Source organism: Rhynchophorus ferrugineus, unplaced genomic scaffold, assembly GCF_030347505.1.
Source record: "Rhynchophorus ferrugineus isolate W39M unplaced genomic scaffold, kcgeb_rfMv2 rfM1, whole genome shotgun sequence".
NCBI lineage: Eukaryota > Metazoa > Arthropoda > Insecta > Coleoptera > Curculionidae > Rhynchophorus > Rhynchophorus ferrugineus.
Window position 1 is genome coordinate 59971079 of NW_027472580.1, and position 18996 is coordinate 59990074.

The 18996-nt window shown below is 30.4% G+C and overlaps 1 protein-coding gene and 1 long non-coding RNA gene across 9 annotated transcripts in view; both read right to left on the reverse strand.

The window, feature by feature from the left end:
* Nucleotides 1-18996, reverse strand: part of LOC143190423 (uncharacterized) — a 90559-nt gene that overhangs the window by 17285 nt on the left and 54278 nt on the right. The gene's annotated exons all lie outside the window — the stretch shown is intronic.
* LOC143191666 (uncharacterized) lies at nt 2877-9644 on the reverse strand. Its single transcript, XR_013004583.1, has 3 exons — nt 4352-9644; nt 3547-4083; nt 2877-3007 (listed from the first exon to the last, which is right to left on the reverse strand). It is a non-coding gene; the product is annotated as an uncharacterized LOC143191666 (long non-coding RNA).

The following is an 18996-nucleotide window of genomic DNA, read 5'->3' on the forward strand; positions in this document are numbered from 1 at the left end:
TTCGACGAGTTCGGAGTTCGTGGAAATAGAAATCGTTAGATTTGGATGTGGCGATGCTTATAAGCAGCGATTAGTGATCGATCGATTTGCTCGATAATAAATTTAACATACCAATAAATTCAATTATTTTAGTAAACTTAAATAAAACATTATAAAATTATATAAATCTATCCAAGTTGTTTTCGTTAGAAATATTAATTATTTATGGTTAACTCTAGATTTTTTTGATACTTTTATCCAGTAAGCATTGATAAGTTAACACATGTGGATGTTTACAAAGATTTGATGTTCTGTTGGAGAGCATTTGGCGATTTTGATTTCTTTACTCATGCGAATCTATATATCTTGCGTTATTTATATACTTTAGACAATAGGTATTGTCATTATTTTTATATAGAATTAATATTCTATGCTTTGGTGTCGATCTAGATGGATCTCCTAGACTAATTCATGACTTTTTGTGCTTGGTTTGAAAAGACATTTTTAGTCAATTCCTATAGTAGCCGTCTTCACTACTGTTAGGTCTTCCGTCATCATATTTCATTGTCTAAAAACAGTTAATTCATCAACTGCTAAGCGGTCTGAAAGTTATTTAAAAGCTTCACAATTATGATATGAAGGAGTATCATCACCACAAGTTTTTAAAAGTGTTTAATAGTTTTCAGTAGCAAATTTTTTAAATCAAACAATAGAAGTAAGGAATGTCGAATGAACTGCAATTTTAGGTGTTTCATGATTACAGTCTATAGTACCGTATAACAATAGTACTTAGCATAATAAGAAACTGTTATTTTATGTCGAGAAATGTCAATACAATCGAATTTCAGATTAGTTTTAACATTTACGTATGTTAATATGATACTTTACCTTTTCATCAATAGATATCGATGAAATACATGCAAGCATTATAGCATTTTGAGTGACGTAACTTTTCTTATTGTGAAAAAAAAAATAGATAAAAAGGAATTTCGCGTGTTGATAAAATATTGCTTTTTGAAGGGAAAAAATAGAGTTGAAGTAAAAACTTGGCTTGATGCCGAGTTTCCGGACACTGCCCCAGGAAAATCAACCATCAAGGATTGGTATGCTAAGTTTAGACGTGGTGAAATGAGCACCGAAGACGGTAAACGCAGTGGACGCCCAAAAGAGGTTGCTACCGACGAAAAAAAAAACGAAAACAAAAAATTTAAAAAATGATTTTGAATGACCGTATGTTGAAATTAAATGAAATAGTAGACACTCTAAAGATATAAACTGAACGTGTACTTCATATCATTCACGAATATTTGGGTAAGAGAAAGCTCTATGCAAAGTAGGTGCCACGAGAGCTCACTTTTGACCAAAAACAACGACGAGTTGATGATTAAGAGCAGTGCTTGAATATGGTCAAGCGTTATAAACCCGAGTTTTTGCGTCGATATGTGATAATAGATGAAATATGGCTCCATCATTTCACTCCGAAGTCCAATCGACAGTCATCCGAGTGGAATCACGATGAACTCGCTCCAAAGCGTGGGAAAACGCAACAGTCGGCTGGCAAGGTTATGACGTCTGTATTTTGGGATGCACATGGAATAATTTTCATTAATTAACTTGAAAAAGGAAGGACCGTCAACAGCGACTATTACATAGCGTTATTGGACCGTTTGAAGGACGAAATCGCCGAAAAATGGCCGTATTTCAAGAAAAAGAAGGTGCTGCTTCACCAAAACAATGAACCGTGTCACAAGTCAGTGAAAACGATGGTAAAAATCCATCCATCCACCGTATTCTCCAGATCTGGCAACCAGCGACTATTTCCCGTTCTCAGATCTGAAAAAAATGCTCGCTGGGAAAAATTTTTCGTCGAATGAGGAGGTGATCGCCGAAACTGAGGGCTATTTTGAAGCAAAGGACAAATCGTACTACAAAAATGGTATCGAAAAGTTGGAGGGCCGCTATAATCAGTGTATCACCCTTTAAGGGAGTTAATTTGAATAAAAAAAATTTGCCAAAAAATGTGTTTTACTATAGTAGGCCGAGGACTTTTGAATTGACCTGTTATTTCCATATATTTTTTTGTTTATTTGTAAATTATAGTACTAAAATAACCCAAACATATTTTACAAGTTGTATTTGATCAAGCGATCATTGCATAAATATATATATATATATATATATATATATATATATATATATATATATATAAATGTTTTTAAATAAATATTATGTCATTACACTTAAATGTGTGTATTGCCAAATGTAACAAATAGTAACAGATGCATTAGAGACTACATACTATATATATAAAATACATATTTTTTCATTCATCAGATGTAATCTTTGCAGCATTTAATGGGTTTCAGGACGCGTGATGTCGGAATGCAATCTGGAAAAATATACAAAGAAGAAGAATGTTTGGAAAACGCAGAACATCCAAATCGGCTGGCAAGTACGTCGATCCAGATTCCGAACTGTTTAAATCACTGCACATAAAAATAATACACACTCTGAAGTCTACTGGAAGCATATGGAAGTATTATGTAACTTATGTTTCCTTGTTTCTCCGTTACGTAACGTTCATATATTAATGTATGTTCGAGAGATTTAAAATTTCCATATATTATAGAAATAATTCTTTGCATGCAATTCAGTTGTAAAATTAATAAAATTATAACCACGAAAAAAATTGCTTTGAGTAATTATATTAATACCTCAACGTTTTAATTAAGAACGATCGACTAAGTTACTATACTTTGCAGGTTTAACAATAGTCATCTAATTTGGCAATCACGCTTGCATGGCGTCTAAAAATAAAGGAATTCCGCGTCATAAAAATTGCCTTATTTATATTCAAATGCGTAGAGTTATCCCAATTGTGCTTTGTTTTAAATATATTTTTCTCTTTTTTTTGTAATAATCGTAGAAGGAAAATATAAGAAAATAATGTGTGTACTTGACTGTCGACTGAATACATTTTGTCGTTTGATAAGATAATTACGATTTTATGATTTATTTTACATTTGAACTTACTTCCTTTGACTTCACTACATTTAGTCCACATTTGTAGAATTATTTCTTTGTGATGATGCGGATGTTTCGAATTAATTGATTCGTTCTTTTCTCGCAAATTTTTACATTCAACTGATCTAACAAATTATATTAACAACTTAACAAATTGGGATTTGCTCACTGAATTAACAATAAGTTTTGGAAATTGGAAGTAGTTATTTTGGTTTTTAATGTTTTTTTTTTCAAGATGTATTTATTGATATAAAATTTCATATAATATATAACATTTCATATATAACACTATTCAATGATATATTGGATGTTTTAAAACCAGAATTCCATCATTCATTTCATCAATTTTGGTGTGTAAAGTGATTTTTGCAAGCCTCTTTTCAAACTAGCTTTATAACATGAAGACAGTTTTGCAGATACCGCAATAAATGGTCGTTTGACTGTTAATGTAGAAAATTTTCCAGTCGCAATTTCTTTCCATTTTTGCCGAGTTATTAAAGTTACTAAAGCTGTGTACGGCTAAGCGTTGTTATGATGGATGACATCGCCTCTCATATCGATTCTCGAAATCTCATCGTTTTAAAATTATATGTTTCAATCACTTTAATTGTTGATAGCAAAATCGAATTAATGGTTAACCAGGTGCGAGCAGCTAATGATGAATAATTTCTTTCCAGTACTATCACACTTAAACTAACTTTTCTTGGCGTTTTTTCTCAAGGGTTCGATCACGTTAATTTTCACATATTGTCTAAATGATCGTCTTTTCATCGTCCGTAATTATCATTTGATGCAGTAGATATTCACAAATGGAAACTCGGACTTCAATTTTTCATTGTTAATTCCTGTATAATAAGCTTTTCTTGGTGTCTTTTTTAGGTGTTTCAAAATTATTTTATGGTTGATGTTTAGTTACGTATGATGTCGCCAGATGAAATATCACGCCGAGAAATTAATTTTGAGGGATTCACTGATGGTGTTACCAACTTCATGTTGAAGCTTTACTGACAGGTTTTAATTTTCATTATGTGTAATTCGTAAAGCCTTTACTTATTTGCTTCAGTTTTAGGAAAAAGATGACTGAAGGTCATCGATGGTGGCAACCATGCACCATTGTTTAGATGTTTTAAAAGTGGTGATCTTGACACGGAAGATAAAGAGTGTTCTGGACAGCTAAAAAAATGAAAACGAGGATCTGAAGCATTACTCGATGAAACCACCAATGGGGATCGCTATCGTTAAGCACTGTACGAAAAGCGGCCGGATAACGAGCAAATATACAACAATGTTATTCGTCAGCATGACAACGCTCCATCAAAACGTTCGATATTGCAAAACCGACGAAAACATAAAAATGGAAATATTAAAATGGCAATTGCTATTCCACGCGCCGTATTTTCCAGACTTCTTCTGCTGGTTCTGATTACTACTTGTTCCGATATATGAGTCGGGACTTGTCTGAGGAGCTGTCACTTTTTATGAAGATAATAAAAAATGGATCGGCTCGTGGATAGCCTCAAAAGATACATCGTTCTTTCAAGATGGAATCCGCAAATCATATTGTACCCATTTGTCACAATAAAGTTTTAAAAACAAAATATCCTTTAAAACTAATTTATAGGCCTAACATATATGACAATTCTCCATTGTTTACCATTATAATTGAAATAGACCAAAAAAAGCATTCGACATACAAAAATAGATCGCACAATCACGTGGCTTACTGCGTGCTTAGGACAAATACGTCGCGGGCGTAAAACCCCCAAAATCGGGCGCATTAACAAAGGACAGAATATCCAGATACGTAGTTTCGGACTATATTCGACTTGCCGCAGAACGAGTCGCGTCTAAATTTACGTTCGATCCGTTTTAAAATAAACCCGCGCTCTTTATACGCGAATTGGGAGCGTGAAAAATCCGCCAAATTATTTCCGCATTTTCATTTTTCGAACAAATAGAATTTCTTGTATGTTATCTTTTCATAACAACAATTTAGTAGATATATTTGGAACTACATTTGCTTCTACATGTATCTGAAAAATATAATTTGAATGTATCTCACGAAAGAACGTTCAGGGAAGGTTCTTGGAGAATTGTTAGAAATTTAGGGCAAACATGTAGCAATAAACACATTAATATGGTTTAATATGAACTTATAACTCCGTATAATTTAAATTATCAATAGCGGTTAAAATTTTGAATATCTATTAAAATTATTGAAATTATTATATAAATATATGTGTATGTTTAGTCAGTACTATTTTGTAATTTTTTGATACTTTTTGAGCGTAGGCCAAGAGAGAAATAGAGATAAATTCCAGATTATATATTTTGTAAATCCAGACCAATCCGAACATTTCCTGAAGTATTTTTATTATTTGATTCACGGGAATTTTTTCTCTACTGACCAATGACCCTATAAATACATTTTAGTTTTTCAAATATATTAATCATCAGGTTATTGGTGACATAAAATGACATTATTAGCACTTGTAGATTCTTGAAAATTTTCTCAAATACTTGTTTTTGAGAAGATATGAAATATATTATTAATAAGTACATCAAGAAATAAAGACGATAACATTACAATGGATGTTTTAGAAATGAAATTTTAAAATTTACTTAATTATAATAAATATAATATTAAAGGTATTAGACCTTCTCCAAAACACATATTAATTTAAAAATTCCAGATAACAGAAAATTTATAATAGAATGGTCTGACTTTATAAAGGCCTATGGCTCGGTGGGCCTTTTTAATCTGAGTCTTTTTTCCAAATTATTGAAGAACAAAGTCTGGATTTGACCAACGCAATTATCAGAAAAACTCGGACTGGTACAAAATCCAAGTTGAAGTTGAAGGGAGTAATATTGGAACCCTTCGAAAGTAAAGCAGGAGTGAGGCAAGGTGATGGATTACTTTTAAGCGTCTTAGACAAAATAATCCAAGAGTGGCGCAAAGTAAAGTCGAATATTAAAATTGATCAACCAATTAAATTAGGAAGAAACAAAATGACTATAGACTGTTTGATTTTTTCAGATCTCCTGGCGATTCTAACTCAACATACTTAAACAGTTCAAGAACAAATACAGATTCTAAAAGAAACAGCAGAAAAAGTAGGTCTTCAAATTTGAAGTGAGGAAATAGTGTTTACGTCTGGTAACAAAATACCAGAATTTTTTTTTAAACAAGTTTGTGACATGGAGGTGTACCAGACAGAGAATCATAGGAAGCCTGAAACCAAGTACTCAGATGAACTAAAAAGAGCCCATTCTGAAAGAATGAAAGCAATATGGGTTAAAAGAAGAGAAAAAAAAACTGAAATGTCCCTTTGTTGTACTTTGGGTGGTCCAGTGGGGACCCAGAATGCATAATAATAGGAAACCAAATATTCGTATTTATTGAAAATAATTGTTTTTACTTCTTTGAGTTGCTTGATTTCGTGTCATTATGATTTGTTTGTTTCAAAAAAGCTTTATAGTGATATATTGAAAACTTTATTTATAAGATAAGCCCCTTGAAAAATTTGCAGTGGTGAGAACTATAGCATCAAACAATATGTTCATAATATCGAAAACAGATCCATCTTGTTGGAAAAATGTTTCTCTATTACAGTCACGTTATGTGTTTTGCATCGCCTTTTTCAAATCAGTTCTTATGGCATAGAAATAACGTTTCAAATGTACATTTTCTATTTATTCTTGATTATCATAAAAAAATAAGGATCAATAATTCTTTAGCATGATATGGTCGTCTTAACGATTACATTCGGGAGTATAAAGACGTCTGATACGGGTCTAATGGGTTGCTTTCAGACTAAGAATTGTATTCTATTAGTTCGGTTTCTTGAGAGTTGACTAACAAATTGGTATATCATTTTATTTTCTTATGTTTTAGAAAGCGTTAACGCAATAAAAACATTACTATTTAAAAGAAATCAAGGAGTTCCTCGGTACGTTTTATATCAACGATAAATTAAAATATGTTTTGTACAGATGTTAATTTGTACTTTTACACCATTTGCAATTAAATTAAATTGAACAGATTTTAATATAATTTCACTCAACTGCAATACACTTATTCCAACAATATTTAAATTCATGGATCTCATTAGTAGTGCAATAGTTTTCCTAAAGGTTTGCAAAATACCTCTTAACTATGGTAGCTCTTTTATTTGATGAAATTTGTTTTCCACGAAAGAATGTTGGAGGGTTTTTTAAGCAATCTAATATTATAACTTAATATAATTCGCCTTGAAATATGTCAATATGTCTAAATAATTCAGTCTATATGAAAGTAATTCATGTTTGCATCATAAACAACCTGTCATAGATTAAATTCGATTAATGGTGAAATATTAGATGTTATTTATTTAAAGTTGTCACTACATAATGGTTTCGTAATGGGATGGTAAGTAAAGAAGTTACAGCGGATGAAATATTCAGCCCATTATTTTCGACAATCCAATAATGAACATATTTGAAATTCTTAGAATGCGGTTAAAATTAGACAGATAAAAATAGACTGTTTTACTTTTTTAACTAAAATAAGTATTGCCATTACATTTATCAGGGCTATTTTTAACTCTGGTAAAATATGATAAAATTAGTTTGTTTATTTAATCATTTTACATATTTTGCGTCTTTTTCCACATTTTCGACATTTCTGCTTCAGTGTTAATTTTGTTAATAACTGTTATTTATAACCACAGGCTGGGATATTTTATAGTTTACAAAATGCTGTTTTTTTTCTGATAACAACACACGTATCACTTTTGCTGTCGATGCTAGTGTTTTACCTATTTTTCAATATAAGTTTAATTCTAATAGTCTGTATGTCTTTTCAGTATACTTTTTATTATAAGATGGATGAACCCTCCTTATAATATAATTATCACCACTAAAATTGCCCAACTCCCTTTCTAATATTGACTACAAGTTAATTACAAGTTTGCACCAGACATATATTCCACATAATTATATACAGTAAATATCTTTGGTGTCTAATAAACCTATCTGGTTTTGATTCAGAATTATTATAAATAATCAAATATATACATAATTTATGTTACATCATATACTTGAACGTCAGTTTAAACATATTTATCAATGTATTATGATTTATGTTGCTATATCTTTAATGATTTAACATCTAATAATAGTTCGGGAGCATCAACAGTGGACAAGCGTTATTGGAATAGCTTGATAATTGTTGCTGTCTCTGACTTCTTCAATCATCATTGACTGGTATATTGAGTTTAAAGAGGATATATGTACCATGGATGATATTTGTTATTCTGGATGGATAATTAGAACATCGATTCTTGGATGAAAATAGTATTAAATAAAATCTATCAGAAGTTAGAAATCTATTAAAAATACCGATTAATTTAAAATGATTTTTATAATATTTTATTAGATTGATGTTTAATACCGATACACCAAGCTATTAAAAAGCTTAAAACCTCATAAAGCTGTTATATTTTTATAAAGTTCAGTGCGTATAAGAATTCCTAGACTACTAGATAGGGGAGGAATATTTTTAGAAGAAAAAACCGCCCTATTGAAGTGTTGACAGGTCTGGCTGCAATTATAGACCCCAAAATAAGAATGTCTGTTTCTATTTATGTCCAAATTTGATTTGTATTTACTAATAATCCAGAAGCTCTCTCACGGAAATGTCTTATATAGATTAGAAGACATTTTATAGATTGTCTAGATGCTATGTATCTTAGTGACAAAGTAATGTGACGATTTAGAGTCCTATATTTTGATACGATTGATAAAAGACACATACATATACCTCCATGAAAAGATTAGTGCCCATAAATCTGGGTTTCCAGACAACTTTCGTGGTTAATGTGCCCCGTCTTAAGATAAGTAACATTAACAAACGTTAAGGTTTCATCTGTAGTAAAAAAACCGTTAAAGCATATATTTATATGTTCTCCGGTAGGAAATTACGTTTTGTATGAGCATGTTAAAAGCGCCATAAACATCGAAAGCCGAAATTATTCTTTCGGTAATGTGTAAAGTTTATAGAAAGTTTTCGATATATGTTAGCATAAACCATTTAAAAGTTATTGTTTATTTATCTTTTTTTATGGTTCTGGCCTGAATCCAGAAATTAAATTTAGGCGAAATTTCCGTATCGATAACCCTGTGATTTCACGAACAAATATAAACGCATAAACGTTTTATTCATCTTACAATGCCTTTCTATATAAAAATATGATTGCATTTATATACGATAATTGTCTTATATTATGTGGTATGTCTAGTCTCAAAGGTTGTTGTTCATCAGAACATTTTAATAATTACATGGATCCACAGAGATATCACTACTGCCTATGTAGAAGTGTGTTTTAGAGTGTAGCAATGTTGCATAGAGTAGCATAGAGGAGTACCAGAGAGAGTTCATCCACCATCATTCACAAGAATCTGTGTTTACCCATTTTATGGACGATTTTGTGGGAAGGTTTTAAGCCAAACTCTTTACAGATTTTGTTTGCAGATTTACAAAATCGAACTCGTGCTTCAAAAAATCAACTTTCTTCTGAATTACATCATATGAATCACTTGGAAGGAGCTGCGGTTTTAATAAGATGTCACACAGCTTATGCCTCAATAGGTTTATTGAAGGAAACTTTTGTGGTATGCATAATTTAAAGTTTTCGATTTGTGTAGTATTTTCTGTAGTTTCTACCAAAATCAAAGACGATATTATCATTTTAAGACCCGCGGATAGAGGAACACAATATTCACCGCGTTTTACCGATATAAGGTTATAAATGTTTCAAGATTTGTTATAGAGGACTGATTTCCTTCTACAGATTGAACATAGTTCCACTCGGATATAGAGTGGAAATGATATTCCATGACAATGGGACTTGGACTTGGTGACAATGGGACACAATTAATTGTGTGTTTTTTTACTTATATTAGTATAATATTCACTCTCGCCAATTATAGCGGATATAAGTGTTAATTTTTACGTTTTGCTTAAAATAAGCAGCAGGACCATCATAACTAATACTATCACGGTATTTTGTGATTTTAAAGTAATTGGATGCAACTTATCGGATTGAACAAGTCTACTTGAGTTACATAACCTCTCAGAATAGTTTATATATATGCTGATAAATAACAGATTCGGAACAGTATTTTATATGAATTCCAACAAAGAAAAATGCTTCTAAAACACATGTAGGAAATCAATTTCTAGTGTTTTTGGTGCCGATGTCATATTGGATGAAATGTACAGATATTGGTATAAACATTTTGGAATTAGTGATTTGAATCTCATCTACCAAGTGATATCAACTTTTCGACTAAATTGAAAGAATACAAAAAACTGGATCCCACCTTTGTCTAGGTCAATGCCTTAACACGTGCCTTTCACTGAATACGCGGCAACAAAAAGAACGTTTGTATACAATTTATAAATAAAATAAAAGTTAATAATTCGTACTTCATCGAAGTAAACAACTTACTCGATTTATATAAGGACTTTCATGATTGCAGTATTGCATTGGAAATAGGTTTGTTCTACTTTATCTACGTTTATCCCACTCAACATGCTATAGAATAAATTTGATCGATTTGCGATGCAGAAAAAGTAATGCAAAATCAGTAATTACTAATAATTTGGTTAATGGCTGTACGAATTTTTAATAAATAAATGGTAAAAATGGTACTTTTATTTTGTTTAGTCGTGTTCGTCGAGTCGATATTGTTTTTTTCTGTGTTTTCTTATTACACCTTGGCTTGGCTGTAAGTAAATTGTGCTTAATTTTCCAATGTCATGAAATAGGTTTATTAAAATTGTGCAATTGGTATTATGAGAAGAGATTCATAATTAATTTGACGACTATTTTGGGTATGTACCCTCGTCAAATGTATTTTACAGTGAGTTTTAATTATTATTTAATCAGGTTTCTACCACTTGACCAGGAGGTATTTTGTGTTTACAATTTTAAATTTATTATATTTTCTATAATTTATGGTAAAATGATTGAAGTACTGTTAAATATTATGAAGTTATTTATTGTTATACATACTTTTGGTAAATAATAAAATAAGTAATAAAATTTTAAAGGTTGTGAAATGTAAATGAACATTTTTTGTCGTAATGGAATATGAGAATCATAAAGGGTACTTACGAAAAGCTAAACGGGCATCATATAGAATCGCAAATTGAATGAATCAACTTTTTTGTTTTGACAAAATATTAATTTAAATTTAAGTTTTTCCTTTATGCTATGTCTATTGCTATTTTTTGATCGTCATTTTATCTCATGATCGCTTACTTTTTTTCTTTCTTCTCTTTATGGTCACACCAATTCAATTATGTTCTCTTTCTATTTCCTCTTCTTTTTTCTTCTCTTCTCAGTTATATTATTTTTGGTTATATTACTGTTTGGATCCTTTCTTGTTGCAAATAACCTTGACCTCATCAAATTCATTTTTGTCATTTTTCAACTTCTTTTCTTTGTTGTAACTATTTTTTTCTATTTTTTGTTTAATATAGGAAAATGTACTGGCTAATTGGAAGAAAATCACAATTATCAGTACATAATAAATTGCTATTATATAAGCAAATACTAAAACCTATATGGACATATGGAGTTCAATTATGGGGATGTTCTGCAAAGAGTAACTTAAATCAAATACAAATTTTTCAGAACAAAGTTCTGAAAGGTATTGTGGGTGCACCCAAATACTATGGGACTGATTAGTTACATCGAGACCTTCAGATACCCACTGACAGTCAAGAAATCAAGAGAATTGCAAGGGGGTATGAGGAAAGACTCCATTCTCATACGAATATTGAAATATTGTAACTATTGGATACCACCAGAACAGGACACAGACTCAAAAGAATCAAATCATCTGATCTTGTGTAGTGTTGTGTAGTGAGGTGAATATATTAAAAAATTCAGCAGTGACATGTATAAACATTATTTATCCTAGTTATATACCTAGATTTAAGTTATCATAAAGACAAATTGTAAGTTGGACGGAAACGACTAGTAACAATATATTAATTAAATAATAATAAAAAAATTGTTTATACATCTATTTGTATCCATTCGTTTATAAGCTCCGTTCATTTTTTAAAAGGTATTCATTTGCGTGGTATCAGATTGGCAAAAAAAACAATTAATATATAAAATGTGTTCATATCAATTGGATATATTATTGGGTTTATATAGTTTAATTTATATATAAAGAGCATAGACATGTTAAAATAAAATAGAATTTTAATGCGCGTAATATTATGACAAGTGAGGCCATAGCCTCTTGGCTGTTTTCGCACATCAAAAACCTTAAAATAACTGTTGCAATAAGAAGATTTCCGTTTTAAATCAAATGTGATTAGACGCCTTCGCTTTAGACGTTTTGTGTATATAATGATCTTAGTTATAACCGTTATTTATTATATACCACTCAATGGATAATGCACGTATGATTATAGTATCTATTTAAATGGTCAATACTATGCCAAAAATACCGATCCAGATGGTATAAGTTGGATCATGTACAAATATCTTTTGTGTGAAACATTTATTGTTGTTTTTATATTTGTTTATGTTATTTTTAATTTGGAATTTTCACCTAAAATTTTTAAAATTTGTCAGAAGGTTATTTGGGTAGATTCTGTATTTGTAATTTGTAAATACAAGTATAATTATTATTATATGGTTAGGCAGCTTAGTACCAAATATTCAAAGGTATCCTTAATGTAGGATATACACTTTCAGTGTGGTCTATGTTAAGATAAATTATTTATTTTGTTTTATATTTTGTGTTTTAAATGTGCCGGTTTTGTTTGGTAAATGGTGAATGTAAAATTTCACTCCTTATAAAACGAGTACTTACCTAAATGTCGTTTCTGTCGTGATACGGAATTAATCCAACACTACACGACGAGCGCAAATTTTCTTCGTTTAGAACCGACGACCGAAATCGAAAGCGACAGAAGATTGGAAGAAATCGATAAAGAGACAAACACGGAGAGGAACAAATTTAATAAACGACCTGGCGATGGTGTTAGAAAATGCGGTGTTCACAGTGCAGGATATTAAAGAACACAAGCACGCGGGCATCGACGATCTAACGTCTGTTGAGCGTCTTGGCGTTTGACGTCATCGGCGTCCAAATTTAGCCTCTTTATACCTCAAAACTCGGGCGGGCGTTCGACGCTTTTCGAAATTTTTAAAAACGAACAGGTTAATACTCGAGAGGCCGGCCACCAAATTTGGAATTTCGTCGGTCCAACATGTGTTTTTGTTTGGGGGGTAGTCCTCTTTGTTTTGGTCATTTTTAATTTATTAAAGTCATTCCTGATTAAAGTGACTTTTATATTTAAGTGGTCGCGTTCTAAATATATGTGCCTTATGCGTTTTTTTATTTGCTGACATTGAAACGTACGTAGGTTGCTATTAGGAGTACAAGTAAATTTCCCGCTTCTTTAATTGAAAATGTCGATATCTGTTGTGAAAACTGGGACCTTATGATTTATTTATTGCGCATTACTATGTCCCTCTAGTTTCAATTTTTGTGGCTATCAATAAATACAAGGTACTATTCATATATCATGTATCATCAATATAATCAAGTAGTAATGGGAAGGAATATTGTCATGTGAATCATCATCAATCTTGTAATATTTAGTCGAGCGATCCCATGTAGAACATTTCCCTGATCTTTCTGCTTGTATAACGGACATTTTCAATATTTCATTCAGTTTAATGTTTTATGTTCTTCATACATTTCGGTCTCCCTTTATATTTTCTCATTGACCTCAAATTCATTTCTTATTTTCATTCGTTATTACCCATTAATTTATTTTCCTTAAATTTAAAAAGAAAGTTCCAGCAAGTAATTCTAATTTGGCTCAAATATCGAAAAAGTATTCGAGAAAAAATTGGATGAAGTTGATATGAAAGCCGCGATATTTCAAAGTTATGTATTGTTAACATTAAAATATTTTCCATTATTTTCTTTTGTTCTTATCCTTTTGGAAACATAGCGATACTAAAAGAATGATTTTGGTTTAGAAACAATGTAACCGTCGATACATTTTTGTACTTCTTTAACATTTCAACTGTGTACCAGCTAGCTATGATGCATCTATAGGAACAAATGGTAATCAAACGCGCTGTGGTCAATACGCTGTGTGCGACAGAACTTCTTATTTAAGCCGCAACACTGTATCCTTTACAACTCTTGTAACTTGTCGTAAAAGATTTTGACTTTGGATCTGTTTTTTTTTGCCTGATAACCAATGAAACCGCGATATTGAAACGGTTTGAAATAGCATATTCAGTCAACTCATTTTCTTCCTTTTCGATTATTCCGATGGCATGTCTTAAAACAGTTAATTCATCAGCTGCTAAATTTTCCGAAACATCCATTATTTTCACTTTTATAGCTTTAAGCATTTCACCAATGTAAATCGCTAAACTTGTTGAATGGTGAATATTTCCTTCTATAACTGATAAAGAGCTGATCGAATTTTTATAGATCAGGCGGTCTAAATAATGAATATTATTTAGTGCTAACTTGAATTTATTTATTTCTATAGTTTTCTTCGAGATTCTCTAATATCTCAACATATTTTTATTATTAAAATTAATGGATCTGTAAATTTAGAACACATATACATTTTTGTAATTATTTGTTACTGAAGTTAGAAAATTTTTTCCATTGGAGACTCCTTTGTGATTTGCGAATAAGTCATTTTATTTATTTAGGTTAATATAACAATCACAAAATGTACAGAAACACCAGAAAGACTAGGGGAGTAACCTGAACCATAATGGCATTGACATAATGGTAACATGCTCTAGTCTAAAGTATTCCTTCCATTGCTTTATTGTATTTTCTTAATTTTTATTCATTTATAGTGTATTATTTCGTCCGTTCCTGTGATAGGGATGAATATTACATACAATAAGGATACAATACACATTTTTTATGTGTCATTGATGTTTTGGTTTTAGTATGTGATATTAATCTATGTTTAATATATTAAGATACAACGACGCAAAAGCTTAAACTGGACAATGCAGTGTTCTAAATAATCGTCATGTTGTTTTTTTGTCGACTAGTATTAAATTTCGCACTAATTTCGAACAAAGGATTCTCACACACAAATTTTAATGTCAGATATAATCAACACATTCCGTTGACATATTTAGCGTGTCAATTAGTTGCTGCAGTTTAAATTCACTGCAGCTCTAAACTATTTGATCTTCTTATAGCTCAGAATAATTTGGCGACACTTTGGAAATATAGTATTATCTATGTTTTATTTATGTTGTTACTTTTCCCGGAATAAAAGATAGTTTTGCAATAAAATCGAAAGAAAAATTAGCGTTTGAAATAGCGCATTTTTAAATGCGAGCTAAAACGCTCCAAATATACGCGTGATGTAGTGGTTTTGGTCATCATAGTGATGCGACTGATTTAGTCGTACAAGTACAACAAGTGTCAATCAAATTCCATAATGGTTAGATTACAAACAGATAATATCAAATATCTGGTTGATATTAAATAGTTCGATGGGTTATATCAAGTTATCAAGTTAAGGGTAAGAAATATATGATTGATTGAACAATGTGATTTTATCTAGTATTTACAACCTGGTATGTGTGTTATCGCAAACATAAATTTTGAATAATACTTTCGTATAGACCAAATGTTGTCACTGAAATGAAGTAAAGTAATAGACTAAGCAGAGATCTAGTTCAAAAATTCATAGGTGGAGTTAGTACGTTAAAGCATATCTATACATATATGTTCGAAAGATTGTGAGACTATTATTAAAATGAATTTTAAAATTACAATTTGTTCTTTTTATTTACCCAAATATTAGATACAGTACAAAGCTGCTAAAAGTTTAAGAAAACCAGATTTCCATCATCAAATGTATATAATTAAAAAAAATTGTATTGTAGTTACTGTCAATTGTGTAAAATTAATATTTTGGTAGCACCATAAATTTTGTTTGCATCTGCATCAATTTATCATCGTAACATTTTTCAGTAGGTTTGCCATCAATACAATTTTGGTTTCACTTAACAAATATAACACTTGATTTAGCACTCATAGGGAAAAAGTATTCGTATTCTTTTTAAAATTATTATTTCAGTTATGGTCACACAGTACAGTCATTATCGACGTATCGATTGTGGGCATATTTAGGTTGTTTTCCTTGATAAATCTCAGTTAATTTTTTTCATTTACCTTTTCTTTCCATTGGTTGCACAACATTAATATTTTAACTGTGAAATATAAATAACTAATCCAAATAAAATCGAAGCGCGCTATAAAGTGCAAATGTTGGAATGCGAAAATGATGGTTAGGGAATGATAAATGACGTCAATGTTTCGTAACGCTTCCGATAGGTGTTTGAGTTAAAGGTGAATGGTGAATTTTGAAATTCTGTGTTTTTATTTGTGGTAAAAAATCTTAGTAATCTTACTTTTAATTTAAAAATGAATGTATTTTAATAATCTCTATTCTCTATGTATTCTAATAATTATTATTAGTAATCAATATTTTCCTACTATCAATTATCCTACTGTGGTTCCCCACAATAAAAATGCTACTAATTCAAACATCTCATATCTAGATAGTATCTAAATAAAATCTATATTAGATGTTCATTACATTTAAATTTAGATCTAGATCCACTTATTATGTAATTAAATATTATCAGTTAATCTTTAAAACTCTATTAAATTTAAATGTATAATTTTCTAATTTTAATTATATTATTATAACTAAAGTTTCTTATAAAATATGTGAAGCTCTTACCTGTTTTTAATGGTGGTATCAAAAAGTGTTAAAAATGTATTGTTTGTAAATGTATTTATTGCTTGCTTAAATTGTATATTGATTAAGTTGAATTGCTATTGAATATTATAGGTATAAGAATTCTAGAGCAATACGTTGACAACTATTTAACTAAATTATTTTAATGTATGTGGTATAAATAAGAAATATCGGATACATAAATCCTCTTATCTTAAATCAATCGACTTATAAATAAATTAATAATATATTGATACGAATTAATTAAAATGTAAAATGATATTACGAAACCGTCGAACAATCGATACTTGTTTGTAGTAAAGATTTAAAAATACTCTGAAAAAATTGGCACAATACAATACATTATTAGAAACATTGTTTTCAAACACGAACTTGATTCCTGATAATTATGCAATTTTTTATAAAATATTTATGTATTAAGAGCTTTTATTTATTTCTTCAATAATTTATGTGCTTTAATAATATTTTATTGGGAATGTCTTTCTTGTAAATTTTACTTAAAAACTTAATGTGTTATATTGCAAATTTTTAAAACTATTTTGGACATTTATAGCAGTTTTTACATAATTTATCAATTAAAAAAGCAGTATCGATGAATATATCTATTATAGGAATAATTTTTAATATGTACTAATATTTAATTGTTTATATTATAAATATTGGGTGCTTGTATGTGTTTCGATCAGAGATATCTATTGGTAAAAACATATCGAAATAAAAAATTAATAACTTAATCTAACTGTCAAATTCCATGGTTTTTACGTGTAACTATATATTGTATAATAAGTTTTCTATTCTATTCTATGTTTCTATTTATATTCAGTATCCTTAAGTTATTCAGTGATCAATTATATATCTTTCAATATTCTTATTTTTTCAAATGCGGCCGTTTTTCGGCGATTTTGTCCTTGAGATGGTCCAATAACGTTATGTAATAGATACTGTTGATGGTCCTTCCTTTTTGAAGGTAGTCGATGAAAATTATTCCATGCGCATCCCAAAATACAGACGCCATAACCCTGCCAGCAGACTGTTATCGACTGTATTTTCCCACCCTTTGGAGCAGGTTCCTCGTGTACAGTCCACTCGGATGACTGTCGATTGGACTTCAGAGTGAAATGATGGAGCTATGATTCATTCATTGTCACATATCGATGCAAAAACTCGGGTTTATTACGCTTGACCATCTTCAAACACTGCTCCGAATCATCAACTCGTTGTTGTTTTTTTTTGGTCAAAAGTGAGCTCGCACGGCACCCACTTTGCCCAGAGTTTTCTCATACCCAAATATTCGTGAATGATTTGATGTACACATTCAGTTGATATCTTTAGAGTGTCTGCTATTTCATTCAATTTCAATTTACGGTCATTCAAAATCATTTTATGATTTTTTTAATGTTTTCGTCGGTAACAACCTCTTTTGTGTGTCCACTGCGTTCACCGTCTTCGGTGCTCATTTCACCACCTCTAAACTTAACATACCAATTGTTAATGGTTGATTTTCCTGGGGCAGTGTCCGGAAACTTGACATCAAGCCAAGTTTTTACTTCAACTGTATTTTTTCCTTTCAAAAAGCAATATTTAATCAACAAGCGAAATTCCTTTTTATCCATTTTTTTCACAATAACAAAAGTTGCTTCACTCAAAATGTTATAATTCACAAACTAATGATTCGACAGCTGTCAAATTTATACACGCATCTTTTGAGGGTTAGGGCTGACTAAAAATATATAAATTTAATTCTAGTAGCGCCATCTATGAGTCAGGCCGGTGACTTTTCAATTGATCTGTTATTTCTATAACTTACTATATTAAAAAGACAAGATCGGATACATATTGATCTATATGATCATATAATAGATTGATTATATTCCTCATAACTCACTTGTAATTATCTAACTAGCAACTTTTAATAAGGCGTAAATAAATGAAAAATAAAAATATATAAAATAACTCAGCGCATATTACATTGATGTTAAGAGAAGAATTAAAGAAAGAGAGAAGTATGAATATGCTTTCCAAAATATTGGTGTTACGATGTAAATATAATGGATTGGAATTGCAGACGAAAAAAAGTGGCTTTAACCTCTAGTATCTAGTGTCTCTGTATTTACTTAACTAAATTTTACAAGTTTATCTTGCTGTAA